This window comes from Macaca mulatta, chromosome 11, assembly GCF_049350105.2.
Source record: "Macaca mulatta isolate MMU2019108-1 chromosome 11, T2T-MMU8v2.0, whole genome shotgun sequence".
NCBI lineage: Eukaryota > Metazoa > Chordata > Mammalia > Primates > Cercopithecidae > Macaca > Macaca mulatta.
The window spans coordinates 136696810-136716528 of NC_133416.1; the positions used below are offsets into that span (position 1 = coordinate 136696810).

Below are 19719 nucleotides of genomic sequence, written 5' to 3' on the forward strand. Positions count from 1 at the left end.
TTCATTTCTTTGTGAAGTTATTTGGACTTTCTCACTTCTTTTCTTGGGTTAATCTTGCTAATGGCCTATCAATTTTATTTATCTTTTTGAAGAACCAGCTTTTTATTTCATTTACCTTTTGTATTTTTGTTGTAGTCCTTTCAATTTTATTTAGTTCTGCTCTGATCTTGGTTATTTACTTTCATCTGCTGGGTTTGGGTTTGGTTTGTTCTTGCTTCTCTTGCTCCTTAAGGTGTGACCTTAAAATGTCAGTTTGTGCTTTTTCAGTCGTTTTGATGTAGGCATTTAGGGTTATGAACACTCCTCTTAGCACTGCCTTTGCTGTATCCCAGAGGTTTTGATTGGTTGTGCCATTGTTGTCATTCGGTTTGAAGAATTTTTAAATTTCCATCTTGATTTTGTTTTTGACCCAGTGCTCATTCAGGAGCAGGTTATTTAATTTTCATGTATTTGCCCGGTTTAGAAGGTTCCTTTTGGAGTTGATTTCCAGTTTTATTCCACTGTGGTCTGAGAGAGTCCTTGATATGATTTCAATTTTCTTAAATTTATTGAGGCTCATTTTTATGCCCTATCATATGTCTATCTTGGAGAAAGTTCCATGTGCTGTTGAATAGAATGTGTACTCTACAGTTGTTGGATGTGATGTTCTGTATATATCCGTTAAGTCCATTTGTTCCAAGGTATAGTTTAAATCCATTGTTTATTTGTTGACTTTCTGTTTTGATGACCTGTCCAGTGCTGTCAGTGGAGTACTAAAGTCCCCCACTATTATTGTGTTGCTGTCTATCTCATTTCTTAGGTCTATTAGTAATTGTTTTATAAATTTGGGAAATCCAGTGTTAGGTGCATATATGTTTAGGATTGTGATGATTTCCTATTGGACAAGGCCTTTTACCATTATATAATTTCCGTCCTTGTCTCTTTTAACTGCTATTGCTTTATAGTTTGTTTTGTCTGTTATAAGAGTAGCTACTCTTGCTCGTTTTTGGTGTCCATTTAGATGACACCCCTTTACTTTAAGTTTATATGAGTCCTTATGTGTTAGGTGAGTCTCCTGAAGGCAGCAGATAGTTGTTTGGGTTCTTACGTCTTCTGTGGTTTTTAGTGGAGCATTTAGGACATTTACATTCAATGTTTATTGAAATGTGAGGTACCCTTGCATTCAACATGCTCCTTGTTGCCTGTGTACTTTTTTTTTTGTTTTGTTTTTGCTTTTTAACTTGTATTTTTGTTTTATAAATCTTGTGTAATTTATGCTTTAAAGAGGTTCTGTTTTGATGTGTTTCCAGGATTTGTTTCAAGATTTAGGGCTCCTTTTAGCAGTTCTTGTAGTGCTGGCTTGGTAATGGAGAAGTCTCTCAGCATTTGTTTGTCTGAAAACGATTGTATCTTTCCTTCATATATGGTGCTTAGTTTTCCTGGATACAAAATTCTTGGCTGATAATTATTTTGTTTGAGGAGGCTGATCAGTGGCTAGAAGGCCAATCCCTTCTAGCTTGTAGGGTTTCTGCTGACAAATCTGCTGTTAATCTGATAGGTTTTCCTTTATAGGTTACCTGGTGCTTCTGTCTCACAGCTCTTAAGATTCTTTCCTTCATCTTAACTTTAGATAACCTGATGACAGTGTGCCTAGGTGAAGATCTTTTGGCCATGAATTTCCCAGGTGTTTTTTGTGCTTCTTGTATTTGGATGTCTAGGTCTCTAGCAAGACCAGGGATGTTTTCCTCGATTACTCCCCCAAATATGTTTTCCAAGTTTTTAGAATTCTCTTCTTCCTCAGGAACACTGATTATTCTTAGGTTTAGTCATTTAATATGATCCCAGACTTCTTGGAGGCTTTGTTCATATTTTCTTATTATTTTTTCTTTGTCTTTGTTGGATTGGGTTAATTCAAAGACCTTGTCTTCAAGCTCTGAATTTCTTTCTTCTACTTGTTCAATTCTGTTGCTGAGACTTTCCAAGGCATTTCACATTTCTAAAAATATGTCCATAAACTATCTATTTCCTTGAGTATTTCTCCCTTTACTTCTTGTATCATTGTTTGGGTTTCCTTGCATTGGGCTTTCCCTTTCTCTGGTCCCTCCCTTATTAACTTAACAACTAACCTCTTGAACTCTTTTTCAGGTAAATCAGGGATTTCTTCTTGGTTTGGATCCATTGTTGGTGAACTAGTATGATTTTGGGGGTGGTATTGATGAACCTTGTTTTGTCATATTACCAGGATTGGTTTTCTGGTTCCTTGCCATTTGGGTTAGCTCTGTTAGAGGGAATGTCTAGGGCTGAAGGCTGTTGTTCAGATTCTTTTGTCCCATGGGGTATTCCCTTGATGTAATACTCTCCCCCTTTTCCTATGGATGTGGCTTCCTGTGAGCCAAACTGCAGTGATTATTGTCTCTCTTCTGGGTCTAGCCACCCAGTGAGTCTACCTGGCTCTGGGCTGGTACTGGGCGTTGTCTGCACAGAGTCCTGTGATGTGATCCATCTATGGGTCTCTCATCTGTGGATATCAGTGACTGTTCCAGTGGAGGTGGCAGGGGTGTGCAATGGATTCCATGAGGATCTTTAGCTTTGGCTGTTTAATGCTCTATGTTTGTGCTGGTGGCACTTCCCAGAAAGCATCAGTTGTAGTAGTGTGGAGAGGGACCCTAGATCTCCCAAGGTTGTATGCCCTTTGTTTTCCACTACCAGGGTGGATAGGGAAGGACCATCAGGTCGGGGCGGCGCTAGGCATGTCTGAGCTCAGACTCTCCTTGGGTGGGTCTTGCTGCTGCTGCTGCTGTGGGGGATGGAGGTGAAATTCCCAGTTACTGGAGTTGTGTACCTAAGAGGATTATGGCTGCCTCTATTGAGTCACGCAGGTTGTCAGGAAAGTGGGGGAAAGCTGGCAGTCACAGGCCTCACCCAGCTCCCACGCAAACCGAAGGGCCGGTTTCACTCCCACTGTGTCCTCCGCAACAGCCCCGCGTTTGTTTCCAGGCAGAGCGTGAGATGGCTTGAAAACTTGCCCTGGGCTACCTGCCTTCCAGCTGCAGAAAAAAGGTCTTGGCTCTTCCCTGCCTGTGAAGTCCACAAGCCCTTCCCCAAGTTCTAGCCAGGAGGCTTCTCGCCCCGTTCAAATTGTTACAAAACTCACCTAGAGGATTCCTTCTCCCTGTGGAGTTTTACCCCCTGCTCCTCTGGCCACCCTCCCCATAGATCCCTGTGGTGTCAGGCAGGAATGGGCTGCCTGGGGACCCAGTGAGCTCCTAGGGCCTTTCTGCTGCTTCCTCTGCCCCTGTATTTCGCTCGCCTCTCTTACTTGACTCAGCCCCAGGTAAAGTTAGAAATTTCTTCCACAAACAGACCTTCAGCTTCTCCAGTGGGGGTGTGTATTTGGGAGAGGAGGGACTCCCTTTCCCACTTTCACAGTTGGGGCACCCACAGTATTTGGGGTGTCTCCTGGTCCTGCAGGAGCAGCCCGCTTCCTTCAGAGGGCCTCACCACTTAGGTTCTTAAAGTGACTGTGAGTAATGTGATCACAGTTTTGAATTATCAATAAATAGATGATATTTAAAGTCACAAAAAAGGATGAGATCACTCAAGGACTTGAAACAGGCAGAAAATACTTCTGGACTGTTCAGAGCAGTCCAGTGTTTGTGGGATGTGTAGATAAGAAGAAATGAGGAAAGGAGATTAAAAAAAAAGAGAAGCTCATGAGGTTAGAAGAAGATGTAACATGTACACTGTCCCAGAACCCTCGGAATTCCGCAGAAGGTATTGTCCATCCCTGTTCAGAATGTCAGTTAATAAGCTGAGTGAAGAAATTGATGGCCTGTGAATCTCAGTTATACATGATATAGAACTGAGAGTTATAATAAAAATGCTCTATCACAGATCCAAGATCCTAAAATATTTCAACAGGCTGCAACGACGATGGACTGTGTCCAGTGAGATGATATTTTAGAGAGAAATGCCAAATTTAACTCTCAGGCTCAAAACCCTCACTGTACAAGAACAATCACCACGAAGATGTAGCTGAGGACCAGCCTGTGAAAAGGACAGAGAGAGACTTAGGACTTGGGAGTCAATAATGCAATGCAACTTTCCAAGAAGAGTCACAGAGAGTTGGCTGGGGTTAATCAAAGTAGGGTGCTTAAAATGAGCTACTAAAGTCTAGTTCAGCTCGCTTCTTTGTCAATCCACACCTGGAACACTAGTTTCAGTTCTGGGACTACAGATTAAGTTTGGGTCCAAAACTGAGACTAATGCCGAAAAGAAGATAAACCATCATCTTTGAGGATACTAATCAACCCAAGGGTATCTGGAGAAGAATGTGCAGAGTAGCTACAGAATAATAATAGTTGGTAGAACCAAGAGGTATTTAAACCTGAGAAAGAGACATTCTATGGGACACCGTGCAGGACACTACTGTGAATTTCCCAAACCTTTTTAGGCAAGAAAAACTACACTTTCCAGCTGTCTCATAGTTTGGAAGGGCTAGAAAAAGCTGATACTAGAAGAGGCTGGAAATGTAGGCAGGGGTTAGTCCACACAGGCTATGTTTTGTTTGCCATGTGAAGTATTCTGATGTCTCTTCTAAGAGCCAAAGAAAGTCATAGATATGTTTTAAGTATGAGATAAGGACATCATCAAAATGAAGTTATAAAAGATAACTATCTACAGTGTAGAAAATAGTGTAGAGAGGGATTAAGAGTAGTTGAAACATTTATAATGGTTTACACTAGAAAAAAGAATAGTTTGGAGTACAATAGAGGCAGTGGATACAGGAAGAAAGTGATAGATTTGAAAAATACATAAATCCATCTTTTTTTCAGGTAAAATCAATAGGACTTAGTATTGGGTTAGATATAAGGACATGTGAAAGAGGAGTACAAGTAATGACTTAAATGAATAATAAAATTAAAGAGAGCCATCCACTAGACATTATTTACTATAATATCTATCTATCTATCTATCTATCTATCTATCTATCTATCTATCTATCTATCTACCTACCTACCTACCTACCTACCTACCTATCATCTATCTCTGTATACATAACATTTATAGCTTTATTATCTTTTTCTCTATCATCTATATTCATAACCATACTTTACCCACATTTTTGTCTATTATATATATTTATATAGAAAGGCATGGGTTTCCCTAAGAGGTAATGCATTATTTCCTGTCTCCAGAGAAGATCAATGAAAGCTAGACAATTTCCCAGTGAAGATGTTATAGAGAGAATTCCATTATATTATGGGAAATTCATAGGCTGTTTTAAAACATATTATCACTGATCTTCCTAACAAAAAGTCAAGAATTATATTAAGTAGATGGGGTCACTGTGACATTATTTCATAGATAAGAAGAGGCAGATACCAAAATAGAAACTTCCCAAAGTTACTGTGATAAGGGGTGACAGAAACATGGGTTTTTCTTCTCGAGAGCCTCACTTATTTTCTCCCATTATTCAGAAAGCTTCTAACATTCCATGTCTATCACTTAGTCATGTCACAGCTCTACTTTGTCATCTTCCAATCTGAAGACAAATGTGGTCCTCACGCCTCAGGACCATGGCATGAGGCAGACCTTTTCAATCCATCCATGCATGGGACGAATGTTTCCTTCCTGCTCTTTGTCGGACACACAGACATGTCTGTGTCTTTTGCTGCATTGGCCCTGTATATTCTTACTAGTATAGTTCCATGCTTAAATCCTGGTGGTGTAAGAGCATCAGTTTTGGAGTCAGACATCCATTGTAGTCATGTGACTTCCAGTAACTTATTTTCTTTCCACCAGCCTCAATTTTCTCATCTGCAAAATGGCCATGATGGCCGTTTCTCTTACTGGTAGAGCACTGATAAAATGTTTTGTGAAGAGGCTGCATGGTGTGAACCTGGTAGCAACATAAAACAACTGTCTAGACACTTAATAAAGAAGACAGTCTGTTTATTTTGTAGAGCAGAATTGTTTCTTGTTGGTTGAATTGCATGTTTATTACTATCTCCCAATTTTATTACTACAAAGCAAATTCCTTTAAATCCAGGATGGATGTTTTTCTAGAAAGATATGCATTCTGGGTTCCATCATTACACAAGGTTGATACACTAGAAGGCTAAATTTGCCACCTGTTTCATATCTTAGAAAGGAATTTAACTTTTCTCTGTTTTTCAAAGATGAATCTGTTGCATACACTAAGAGGTGTGTAATACTTAATACTCTCACATTAGCTAAAATAATTAACTGGCTAGTCACACACATTTTCAAAATGAAAAAGACAGATTTAATAGATAGGACTCTCAGATCTCTGCTAACATGCTTTGCAAAATCCTTTCCTTAATCATTGCATTGCTTTTCCATATGTTGTCTTATTATACTTGCATATAACTGCAAATTCATGAAAACGAATAGGCTCCATTTCCATTTAAAAATTGTCAGGAAAACAGATCTACGTGGAACCATACAGTGCAGTTTAAGTATTTCCTTCCAGTTTGTTGCTGACAGGTTTAGGAAAAATAAGTTCTGTAAAAAGTCACTTTGAACTGTAACTACCATATCCCTTAGGCAGTAATTTTAAAGAATTCTACTGCAGGGTGGCCTTTCTGTTGTTTAATGATATAGCTACCCATAAGGCATTAGAATGTCCCTTCTTCCCATTCCTATTTCTGTTACTCATGTTTCTACAATTAAAAAATAAAAGCTTAAATAGCAATTTTTCCCATCTTTTCTGATCTAGACATAATATTCTCTGACACACACCATCCTTTCATTAGAGAAATTGATATATATCCACTTGCTATAGCCTTGGGGATTAACACCAAACTCTGTGAACATGCTGCAAAGAGAAAAACAAACAGAAAAAAAAATCTGGCATTAGATGAATTAACAAACCAAAATCACTACTGGTGAACCAAAGAAAATTAAATTGATTCTGAAGAAAAGTGCTGATTCTTTAGGAAAATGTGATTAGAGGTAGACTGGCCTTGAGCTTAAGATTGTCAAAAAACCCTGCTACATGTTTGTCAAATCCTTTTTGATGGGAAGTTCACAGGTTATAAAGAAATACATTTCAAATCTTTAAATCTTAGTTAAAGCCTAATCTTCAAAGTTGAATATCACCAACCAAGCACTTTCATTTAGGTCTCAATGACCAGCTACACTGGACAGGTATGTTGGCTTCATTCAGGGTCACAGCGCTAGCCATGTCATCCTGAAGGTGGGAGTCATCGCTTGCCTGTCTAGCCACATATGTTTCATTGATGAGGAATAGTGGGTAGGTCCTTTCTTCACATGCCTCTGTATTATTTTGATTTTTCAAGCACATTTTCTATAGGAAGTAGGTTTTTTTTTTTTTTGAAGGTTTTAAGATTTGTTTTGTAAATAAATGGAAAAGCAGTTACCTCCTTCACCCAAAATTCTATATAACCATATCCGTCCTGTAATTTTTTGGCTGAGGATTTTCTTTTTTTCAAACTTACTGTGTTTCCCAGCTTCTGTTCCTTTCTATTGGAAGACTGAATTTATCCAAGTATCCATCTTTGACTGCCTGGAGGAAGCTGATCTTCGCGCGTTTTGGTGATACTGTCCCCATGGTTATGACGAGTTTAGGACGTCTGTCTTAGCCTGACCTGGGTATCTGGTGATTGTTACCAGTTTAGGGTAGGTTGATGGCCTAACTGGACACAGTTTGACTGTTCACATAGCCAAACGAATCCAGTCTTAAACAGTGGATCAATAAATCCTGATTTCTGCATAAGCCAGTTTGGTTTGAATTTGAAAAGGTCCTAACAGATGCAGCATTTTGCCATTTGGTACCTGCCTGATAGAAGAGCTTAGGCTCCACACACACAGCACAGCCATTATTACTTACTCTGTAAAATATCATAGATTTATTTAGTCTCTTCATCCCTAGAGCACATTCAACGTTTACTTTTACCTTAATTTCTTGAAAAATTTGTAGAAGAAAAAAGCGATGGTCAGGCACAGTGGCTCACACCTGTAATCCCAGCACTTTGGGAGGTGGAGGAGGGTGGATCACAAGGTCAGGAGTTCAAGACTAGCCTGGCCAAGATGGTGAAACCCCATCTCTACTAGAAATACAGAAAATTAGCCAGACATGGTGGTGGGCGCCTGTAGTCCCAGTTACTCGGGAGGTTGAGCCAGAGAATTGCTTGAACCTGGGAGGCAGAGGTTGCGGTGAGCCGAGATCACGCCACCGCACTCCAGCCTGGGTAATAGAGCAAGACTCCATCTCCAAAAAAATAAATAAATAAATAAAAGTGATAACTACTTTATTATTATTTTTTTTTTTGCATGTGAATATCCCCAAACACATCTTCTTTGGCACTGCTGTTGAGAGCAGCACATGTATTTACTGTAAAGCCACTGAGTGGCAGACCCCATGCTAAGTGTTTGACTTCCACACTCACTACATTTTACATCACCCTGTGAAGTAGGGGCACCACGATTATCCCCAGTTTGCAGATGACAAAAGTGAGGTGCAGAAAGGTCGTCTACCTCGCCCAAAGTCTGCTCAGTTACAGACTTTCAGGCCAGGTATCTGAATTCGCTCCATCTGATTCGTTCCCCAGCACCAGCATGGTTACTGAGCTTCTGCCGTGGGATGGACAGCAGTCCAAGTGCTGCAAACACAACATGAACACAACAGGAACTACCCCCATTCCCTTGGGGATCAGATGCTGGACAGAAATAAGATATGTTAGGTGCAAAGAAATACCATGGAGAAAAGGTAAGTGAGGAGAAGGGAATACAGAATGCGGCAGGATGCTCTTTAGACGGGTGGTCAGAAAAGGCCTTCCTGTTGAGGCTGGATTTTGTGCGCCGTGATCTGAACCACACATTACAGAATACCAAAATCAAATTCACCCTAAAACATAAGCCTGGCAAAGCTGGATGGTACCTGCAAATTAGATGGATCCTAAGGCTAGCTGGAATTTTGAGTTGGGCTTTAGGTGGTCTTACGAGAAATACAACAAGTCTCACAGATACAAGAGAGGACTGTGGGCTTGGCAGCTGGCATAAAACCTGAAATATGAATCCCCCAGGCACTCCAGGCTTCGTGAAAGGTGCTTTCACCTTCTGGTAGTTGCTGACAAGGTTTTAGATGCTACGGAGTGAGTCAGTCCTTAGAAAGCAATTCAAGAGGCAAGGAAGCGTTAGCTCTGAGCAATTAGTCACATTAGGACCCTAAGAATTAGTCACAAACATGCCCTTAAATCGGTTTCCAGTTCTCTTTCTGGTTCTGCCTTAAACTTTTATATGAGTTTAATTCAAAGGTCACTGCCAGCTACAGATCAAACAAGCTCTGACACTGTCCAGTGGACACCACCAAAGAGGAAGACGATGAAGTTCACCAAGGAATGTGAGGGGCATGAAGAAAGATGAAAGAAGACTAGGCATCATGAGTGCTGGAGGCCCCCCAGGACTCTGAAAGGGTGGAAGCCTACACCATCGGGAGGGTTCGCTCATGACAGGGATTAACAGGCTCGGGGCTGAGTTATCAAACTCGAGGTGCCTTCAGAACGATCAAGACAAAATGCAGCTCAAGCTGCCTGCCGCGGGTAATCTCACGGACACTCTCCATGGGGTGACATATAGTCAGAGTTCATCTCTGTTCTCCGTGGAAAATGCACTTTTCTCACAATAACACTACTTTTTTATTTTTTATTTTGAAGGAATTCTTCATTCAAGGAGATAAACATTTATATCACAAAAAAATTGGGGATCGTAGGGGGGGATTTTCAACCCCCAAAAGGAGGAACTCAGGCCTGGATAAGCAAAGGCTACACTGACATTAGACCTGGGATAAGCAAATCACAGCCTGCAAAAGCTGTCATTTTTGTGTGTCCTGCAGCTACGAACGCTTTATGCATTCATATACGTGGTTAAAAAAATCAAACGAAGTACACTGCTTTGTGACACATGAAAATTATATGAAATTAAAGTTTCAGCTCTCACAAAGCTCCAGTTTTGTTTTGTTTTGTTTTTTGAGACGGAGTCTTTCTCTGTCCCCCAGGCTGAGGTGCAGTGGCGCGATCTTGGCTTACTGCAAGCTCCGCCTCCTAGGTTCACACCATTCTCCTGCCTCAGCCTCCCGAGTAGCTGGGACTACAGGCGCCCACCACAGCGCCTGGCTAAATTTTTTTATTTTTAGTAGAGACGGGATTTCACCATGGTCTACGATCTCCTGACCTTGTGATCTGCCCGCCTCGGCCTCCCAAAGTGAAAGTTCCAGCTTTTTATTGCAACTCATTTACACCCATCTGCTTACATGTTTACAGCTGCCTTCCGGCCCCACGTGCAGGGTGGAATTGTTGCACGGAGATTGTGTGGCTTGCAAGCCTGAAAATATTTACTACCTGTCCCTTCACAGAAAGTGTTGGCCAACCCCACTGTTTTCAACTCTATTTGAGCTATGGCTCCTTTTATATAACAAATATTTATGTAACAAAGCAGCACTTACTTTACTGTCCTGAAATAAGAACCATAATTAATATAATCTACCAATACACATATTTTAAAAAATGGTATAATATTTTCACTGAAATATAAACTATAAATAAAAGAAAATAGTTTATACTAAAATAATAGGTGCTCAAATACATAAATTTTGGGGGCAAGAACAGCACCGTAAGTCATAATGTTGCACTCAGATACTTGCGCCTCTATGTAGAAGGGGGTGAATGAGACAGCTGTAAGTACAGACTGACACATGTGGCTGTGTTGACAACCCAAACATCACAACTGGCACCGCTGCTGTTGCCTAAGGAGAGAGTTCACTGACAAGAGCAGGTGCTTTTGATGGAGTGCACGGCCATTGACAAACTGTGTTTATTAGGGAAGGAACTTCTATCTGACCTCCTCTCTCCTCTCAGTGCCTTACACTGGCTGAACCAAGCAGGAGCCGGTGGGCAGGGCAGCCTGTTCGACGTAATCCATAAAGGAAAGACCCCAGGGATACACAGCAGGGTGGAGGAGAACAAACAGTGGGTCCGCACAGCAAGTGGAGAGCATACCAACCACCATCATCTCAGAAACGTGAATTCCCCTGATCCCCCAGCCAAACCTTTAGATACTGTCTAACCTGATAGCCACTAGCACACATGGCTGTTTATGTTAATATTAATTTTAAACGTTCAGTTATTCAGTTACACAATCCACATTTCTAGAACCCAATAACCACATGTGGCTGTGGCCACCATACTGGATGGTTTAGGTTATAGAACGTTCATATCATCTCGGAAAGTTCCACTGGACAGTCTGTCTAGTCTAGACTCACATTGGCTCTCGGCTGTTCAAATACCGTCCTTGCCCAGCCTATAAGCAAGTCCTGGTGCTATACTTATGAAATACATCCTGAGACCTTCCGCTTGTCTCATCATCCCCATCATCACCCTATTCCAAGTTGTCATCCTTTCTACCTGGACCACCAAAGGAGCCCCCAAGTGGTCTTTCTATTTCCACTGTTGATCTCTCCCTGCAAATCTGATCTCCTCATAGCATTCAGAGTGATATTAAAAAATAAATCATGATCATATCAGATATAAACATCTTGAACCAGAAATCTCGCTGCATGTACCACGCCCGATGGGGTCTCTAGTACCCAGCTCCCGCCTACCCTGACCTCATCTCCTTGTACCATTTCCCCACTCACTATCTCCAGTTGCACTGGCCCTTTTTCCATTCAAAAGCACTCAGGGCTGGCCCCTGCTTTGGGCTTCGGCACCCACTTTTCCTTCTGTCTGGAAAGCCAGCTCCTCTCACAACTTCCCAGGCTGGGCCCTTCCTGGAGCAATGTCTGAGCTCAAATGTCATCTCTGCAGGAATATCCTAGTCCGAAAGAGCACATCTCAGTGAGTCTTTCCCTCCATGATACCCTGTTCTCTTTTCTTCAAAGCATGTATTAATTCTGAAATCATCTTGCTCAATTATTTTTGACACATTTCCCAGCTGCTTCCCCTGAGTGGCACGAGCTCTGCTAAATCTCAAGACAAAGGCAAGTGCCCAGCACATAGCGCGCTCAGGAAATGCTTTTTGAATGGACTGTGCTTCTGTGGTGCCTCTAAAATGAGTTACATCATAGCTTATTTGTTCACTGATAGCAACTGGTTGTACAACAGCTAGGGCTGTAATAACCACACGGTGAGCAACAAAAGCAATAATTCTCCTGCATTTGTTTTGTACTATGGGCCTTTAAAAGCATTGAAGTTCAGCCGCCACTGCCGTCTCATTATAAATCACCTCTGGAGAGGATGGCTCATTAGGGAACATCAGAGGCAACAGAGTGGGCTGAAAAGAAAAGGCAGTGGCTTTGTGCATAATAAATAATTCATTTTCAGATGACTTTTTCTATTTCAATAAGACTTCTCAATTTCATATTTTTATGAGCGCACCTCCTTGCATTTGCATTTTCCAAAGATCTTTTTGCATATGGAACTGATCAACAGCCTACGCTCTGTTTCCCGTGTGAGAGGGGTGGAGTGGACTGGTTTTGAGCTTAGACTCTGGAGCTCATCCATCTGGAATCTAATTTCAGCTCAGCTTCTTAGCTAGGTAGCTTGGGGCCATTTTTCCAACTCAGTGTGGCCTCATCCATCTGTGAAATGGGGATAATAGTCATGTCAATTTCACTGGGACATTGTGGGAAATAAATTCTTTTTGTATATATATTATATTTATATATTTTATATATATTTATTATATATATATAAATAATTTTTATATATATACAAAAGCAAATGATACCAGAGAAGACACTTTTAAATGAGTGGTCAGTGCCCTTTTTTTTTTTTTTGGAAGGCAAGCATTACCAATGATTCAAATCAAATTGCAGAAAATGTACATTTGCTTAAGAGCTAGACCTTGAGCGCAGTTCTTTGTCTAGCCCTGAAGTCCAAGTGCTTGCATTACACTATAATAACTCAAATATACACACACACACACACACACACACACACACACTTCCATACATCTTGAATCAGAAATTCCACTGCAGGTACCATGGCTGATGGGGTCTCTAGAACCCAGCTCCTGCCTACCCTGACCTCATCTCCTCCATATATGTGTAGAAGTTCCTAGAACCATACCTGGTACCTAATGAACAGTAAGCATTTGGTGTAATTACTGTGAATGCTGTTTAGGGAGCAATGGCTACTCAGCGAACACAATGCAAGAAGGTGCTTTAGGGAAGAAATGTTTTCAAGGGCTATCTTAATTTGCATGTGGTTGAGAAAGTATGAAAATGAAAGCCACAGTGTGCTGTGCAGTGTGAATACATTTTTAAAAAGTCTGAGTAAAACAACAGAGGGTATCTGGCATATTAATTAACAGGCTCTCACACAAAAAAAGAATGCTATGAACAGTCAAATAAAAAGAGCCAAGAATCTGCTTTTACGCCAAACATTCAAAAAAACATATTACTTAAGCCAGGAAAGGAAGCTCCCTTCCCCAATTTGACAGCCTTTTCTTAAGTCTTGATCTTAGTGGGTGACTATCACCACACATTACCTGTGCTGACTTCAAAACTGCAGGGAGATAGGTGGCCTGGCTTACCATCTCCTCGCAAACTCATGTATATTCCAGTGAGGGATAAGGCTGTTCTCTTACCAGCCTTTACTGAGCATCAGCTATCGGCTGGTCCTGTGCTTTCTGCTGGGTGATATCAGGAGGACAGGGTTTGAGCATAATCACAGTGCTGCAAGGATGTAACACAAAGCAAGTGACTGTGCCAGGGGAATACATCCCAAAGATTCGGAAGAGGAGGGGAGAGTCTGGTTGGTGGAAAGGAAGTTCATTTTATTTAAGAAGAGAAATGTACTTGATTCAGTAAAGCTTATTTAAAATGTATTTCATCAGACGGTTTACAATAATAAAATTATATGGTTCTAAAAATATGAGTCAGTTTTGTCTGCTAAGATCACAGAAATGGAAATCTTCTACCAAATCATAGATTTGGGAGAACATGCCTTAATGGAGAAGATTTAGGAAGATGCAGGTGAGATAAGGAGGGAGCGATTCCTTAATGATTACATTACTGTAATCCCAAGAATCACATGAGGAAGGAACTCAGCATTCAACCAAGTAGGTGGAGGGTCAGGCCGAGAATAATCTGCTTAGCTTCACCTGTAGTTACCCAGGTTATGGAGTCCCCTACGTGTGCTAATGAGAACACAGCATCTGAGTATGAAATATCACATGTCAGGAGGGGTTCACTGGAGTCTAGCAGCTTCCAGTTTGGAAAAAATGCTTGGAGATTGGAGAGGTTTAGGTGGGCGCTATGGTTTAAATGTTCCCTCCCCAAATCATGTTGGCACTTAATCCCCAATGTGGCAATACTGAGAGGTGGGCCTTTAAGAGGTGATTGGGCCATGAGGGCCCTACACTCGTGAATGAGTTAATCCGTTTGTGAATGTGAATTAATCTGTTCACGGATGTGAATTAATCCATTCATGGATGAATGGATTAATGGGTTATTATGGGAGCGAGACTGGTGGCACTGTAAGAAGAGGCGGAGCGACCTGAGACAGCACATTAGCATACTCAGCGCCCACCCCCATACAATGCCCTGCTCCGCCTTGGGACTCTGCAGAGAGTTCCCCACCAGCAAGAAGGTCTTTACCACCTGTGGCCTCTTGACCTTGAACTTCTCAGCCTCCAGAACTTTAATTAATAATTTTCCTTATCAGTCACCCAGTTTCAGGCATTCTGTTGTAAGCAACAGAAAATAGACAAATATAGCAGGGTTCAAAGAATAAAATGAGACGAGGAAGGACTTAGAGTGCAAATCAAAGGGACATACTGAACCGATGTCCTCCCAAGCTTCTTGGGTACGACCCCTACCTATGATGGCTCCAAACACATGATCTCAACCCTCAAGAATAACTGTGCAGTGTCAGAACCCTCCGACTTGCCTACTGCCCTCATTGTGTGCAAGGAAAACATGGGTGCACAGAGTAGAGGAGTTAATGTGGATCCTGTCTGAGCCCGATGATCAAGGAAGACCCCGTGGAGGATGCGGCATGGGAGCTTGGCTCTAACGAGACAATTCTGAGATGCTTTTTGTCTTTCCATCAGAATCACATTTGAGAAAAAGCTCAGAATGTGATATCGAATTGCATTCCTAAAGAGCAATGGCACATTTGATTCTTCACGTTTGTTTAAGAGCTCTGTGGTTCCCCAGGATCTTCAGGGCTGGGTTTGGCAGATGCATCTGTGTGTATCCTTATGCCATGGTGAACGCCACATAACACCATCAGCACCAGGTCCCTGTAGGGCTGGAGTTCTCCTTTGATTATTTTCAAGGATAATACAGACATTGTCCTGACCATGTCTCCTGATTAAGTTTTATCTGAAGTCTCAGATCCATTCTAATAACTAAAACTTAGTGGTCATAACTGAGACCCAAAGCAAAATGAGAAGCTGGTCAAGAGACCCACCTGGGAGGGCATGTTCTTAAAATCCCACAGGAGAGCAGAGTCATTCACCTCCATATCCTGCACATACAACAACATTAGCCACAAGCAAATATCCACACAGCCACAACCCAAGAGGAAGAAAAATGTTTATTTTAAAATGAAGAGGACTTGTCACAATGTTTTAAAGGACTAGCTGATGAGGCATTCAAAAATTGATAAAGTATATATATCAGTGCCATTACCCCTGAACACTGGTGTGAACTTGAAACACTTGTTTTAGCCAAAACTCAGGAGGCAGTTAGGAGAGAAGGACGTTGAAGAACTTTGAGAAACGGAGACCTTTCTCCTTGGAAAGCTGTGTCACTACAAACGGGACTCCAACTTTTCCAAGACATGCAAACACCAGGCTGGGTGCAGTGGCTCATGCCCCTCATCCCAGCATTTTGGGAGGCACAGGCGGGCGGGTTGCCTGAGGCCAGGAGTTCGAGACCAGCCTGGGCAACATGGCAAAACCCCATCTCTACTAAAATATAAAAATTAGCCGGGCATGATGGTGCACACCTGCAATACCAGCTATTTGGCTGAGGCTTGAGAATCCATTGAACCCGGGAGGCGGAGGTTGCGGTAAGCTGAGATCACACCACTGCGCTCTAGCCCAGGCGACAAAGCGAGACCCTGTCTCCAAAAAAAAAAAAAAAAAAAAGAAAGAAAAGAAGAGCAAACACCACTCTCCAGATTCAGACATTAATGTGGTTACAGATAAGCACTTAATAGATGAATGCTAATGCACCTTTAATGACCTTTTCCCTCAGAATTTGCCTCCCTAAAAACAAAAACATATTTACTTACAACATAGTAAGGCATGATTTCCTGAACTGAGAAAACAATGTAATAAATCTCATAAAAACCTATAACTGGATTAAGAAACTAAAAACTTTCATGATCCTAGACATTAGGGGAAAAAAGGCACAATACTGAAGAAAACTTCAATAAAAAAATACAAAATATTGAAAAAAAATGTGCTTCTAAAAAGTAGCTTTCAATGCAAGCACTTGACCTCATCTCATCCCAGAGCTTTCCTGGAGATGAAATTGCACAGCACACAAAGAATGGAGAGGCCACCAGCTCCAACCCAAGCAGACCTCAAATCCTTAACAACAGCATGAAATTACCACAATTGCACTCACTTTCAGCATTAGTTTTGAAGACAGTTGTGCTGTGTGTGAATAGTTTAATATTTGGAGATTTTATGCCTTTTTGGTCTTAGATATAATTAGAGGGAGATGAGGGATTTCCATTATGGAAAAGATATTGGATTTGACTACATACAAATTAAATAAACAGACAGAAGTCTGAGCAAGCCAAAAAAGTCTGAGCAGCAAAGTTAATCGGCAAATGGTAAACTAGTAAGAGTATCTGCAGTATGTCAATGGAAAGGTTAGGATCACTAATATATAGAAATAGACAGGTGGTTACCAGTGTCTGTGGAGGAGGGAGGAGGAATTTGTGTTTAATAGCTATAGAGTTTCAGTGTTAAAAGATGAAAAAGTTCTGGACTCAGCAATGAGAAAATACTTAACATTACTAAACTATACACTTAAAATGGTTAAGATGGTAGCTTGAATGTTATATGATTTCTACCATAATAAAAAAAAGATTTATAACAAAGCTATAAGAAGAAATTGAATTCCCAATGGGAAAAGAAAATGGGCAAAAACCAAATGCTTAATAGGAAATAAACATGTCATCTAAGAAGGGCAAATTAAAGCAACATTGAGATGTACTTTTTGCTCAATAAATTGTCTGTTTTCTAAATTTTAATATTTCATGTTAGAGGAAGTTGCAGGAAAATGAGTTTCATTACACATAGCAGGCGGAATTTTAAATTGGTTAAGCTTTCTGGAAGGCAGTTTGGCAAACATTATAGAAAAAGTAATACAATATTGTATATCCTTTGATTTGAATTTATTTCTAAAAGTTGACCTGAAAGAGTTCATTAAAAATGTGTGCAAAGATTTTTGTACAAAAATATAGACCATAGGTTATTTTATAACAAAAAAGCCCTTAATTTTTTTTTTTTTTTTTTTTTTTAGACAGAGTCTCACTCTGTCTCCCAGGCTGGAGTGCAGTGGCACGATCTTGGCTCACTGCAAGCTCTGCCTCCCGGGTTCACGCCATTCTCCTGCCTCAGCCTCCCCAGCAACTGGGACTACAGGTGCCCGCCACCTCACCTGGCTACTTTTTTTTTTTTTTGTATTTTTAGCAGAGATGGGGTTTCACCGTGTTAGTCAGGATGGTCTCGATCTCCTGACCTCGTGATCCACCCGCCCCGTGATCCACTCCTCCCAAAGTGCTGGGATTACAGGCGTGAGCCACCGTGCCTGGCCAAAAGCTCTTAAATTTTAAGCTTGTGTGGTAGTGTCATGGAGATACACCGGGAATTTTTGTTTGGGCCTAAAGCTAGGAGACAGCTTTTATTCGTGTGTTTTCTTCACACCTGTATGCAATGCATCCGGAAGTCTTGTCTTCTAAGGTGGATGCTGCTGCTCCACTGCTGTTATCTCAGCCAGGACAGCGCCAGACATTTCCCCAGGTGCACTCCCTTCTCCCACTGCTGCATGCCTGCAGCGGGGCATCTCGCTCCTGGAATAGCTCGCTCTGTCCAGCCTCCCTTGCAGCTAGATGTCAGCACTTGGTGGAGCTCCCAGGCTGATGGGGTGGGAGCAGAGGTAGGGTGCTCGGGAAGGAGAGAAGCACACTCTCCCCTTTTCCACTTATAAAATATATTATAAAAATTTATAGGCTGGGTATGGTGGCTCATGCCTGTAATTCCAGCACTTTTGGGAAACCGAGGCAGGTGGATCACCTTAGGTCAGGAGTTCAAGACCAGCCTGGCTAACATGGTGAAACCCCATCTCTACTAAAAATACAAAAATTAGCTGGGCATGTTGGCAGGTGCCTGTAATCCCAGCTACTCAGGAGGCTGAGGCAGGAGAATCACTTGAACCTGGGGGGCAGAGGCTGCAGTGAGCTGAGATTGCGCCACTGCACTCCAGCCTGGGTGACAGAGTAGAACTCTGTCTCACAAAAAAAGAAAAATAAATAATAAACAAATTTTTAAAGTAATACAATATACGATATTGTATTACCTTTTAAATAATATTTGCCAAACTGACTTCCAGAAAGCTTAACAAATATAAAATTCCACCTGCTTTGTGTAATGATTTCCATTTTCCTGCAGCTTCATCAACATGGAATGTGAAAATTTAGAAAATAGCTGTAACGTGGGTATGGTTGTCATTAATTTGGAGTAAGAGTGATTAGGTCAATGTCTTTGGGGTTACTCAAAGCAACAGGATGGAAAGAGGCCACACCCTGACCTGCCGGAGCCACCTTATGAGTCCCAGGCTGCTGAAATTTACACAGGATGTCGAGAGCCAAGTAAACATCAAGCTCTGTAGGTCGGCATTATAAGGTCTTTTTTTTTTTCTTTCCAGAAGCCAGAATACAGTCTCTTAATGCTCTCTTACCCTCTTGAATTCATTCTCCATGTACAGCCACACTGATCTTCTGAAAACGTAAGTCAGTCCATGTGGCTCCCCTGCAGACCCCTCACGGGGGCTTCCCACTGCACGCAACAATCCAACTCCTCAGGCTGGCTTCCAAGCTCCCCGGAGACTAAACTCAACTCACTCACCGCCCCCCGTCCAGGCAGGCTGGCTTTCCTCCTTTTCTCTTCTGTTTCAGGAATGTGTGGCATCAATCAATCAATCAATGAATCAATCAATGGATGCATGGATCTAACATTTCTTTCACATATCTCTCAATAAAGACAGAATGAACAAAAGCAAAGTAATTTAGTAATGGCAACCACATCCCTTGCATGACAACACTCTTTTACCAAACAAGTCAAGGTTAAAATAAGGCACCTTGCTCTGGGAAGAGTCAGAACACTCCCAGTACAAAAGGTTGATCAGACAGGACTCTGGCTCTCCACTTAGTTCCAGAGGAAGCCGCTCAGAGCCCATTGCTAACAACTCAGCCCACCGTGTTTCATTTTGTTTTGTTTTGAGATGAAGTCTCGGTCTGTCACTTAGGCTGGCTCTGTCACCTCCACCTCCCGGGTTCAAGCCTTTCTCCTTGCTATTCCCTCAACGCTCAAGCGTTGCTACAGAACCGCTAAGAGTCCAAAGCAAAGGGCACGACCGTCTCACACAAAATAATAACCAGGGATGCTCAGTGCCTCTCAAATAAAACAGTAAGAGCCCTTGTCAACTACAGTAACCCAAACACCTTTACA

At 41.6% G+C, this 19719-nt stretch overlaps 1 protein-coding gene across 1 annotated transcript in view; it reads right to left on the reverse strand.

The window, feature by feature from the left end:
* Window positions 1–19719, reverse strand: part of TMEM132D (transmembrane protein 132D) — an 827192-nt gene that overhangs the window by 247955 nt on the left and 559518 nt on the right. The window lies entirely within an intron of this gene.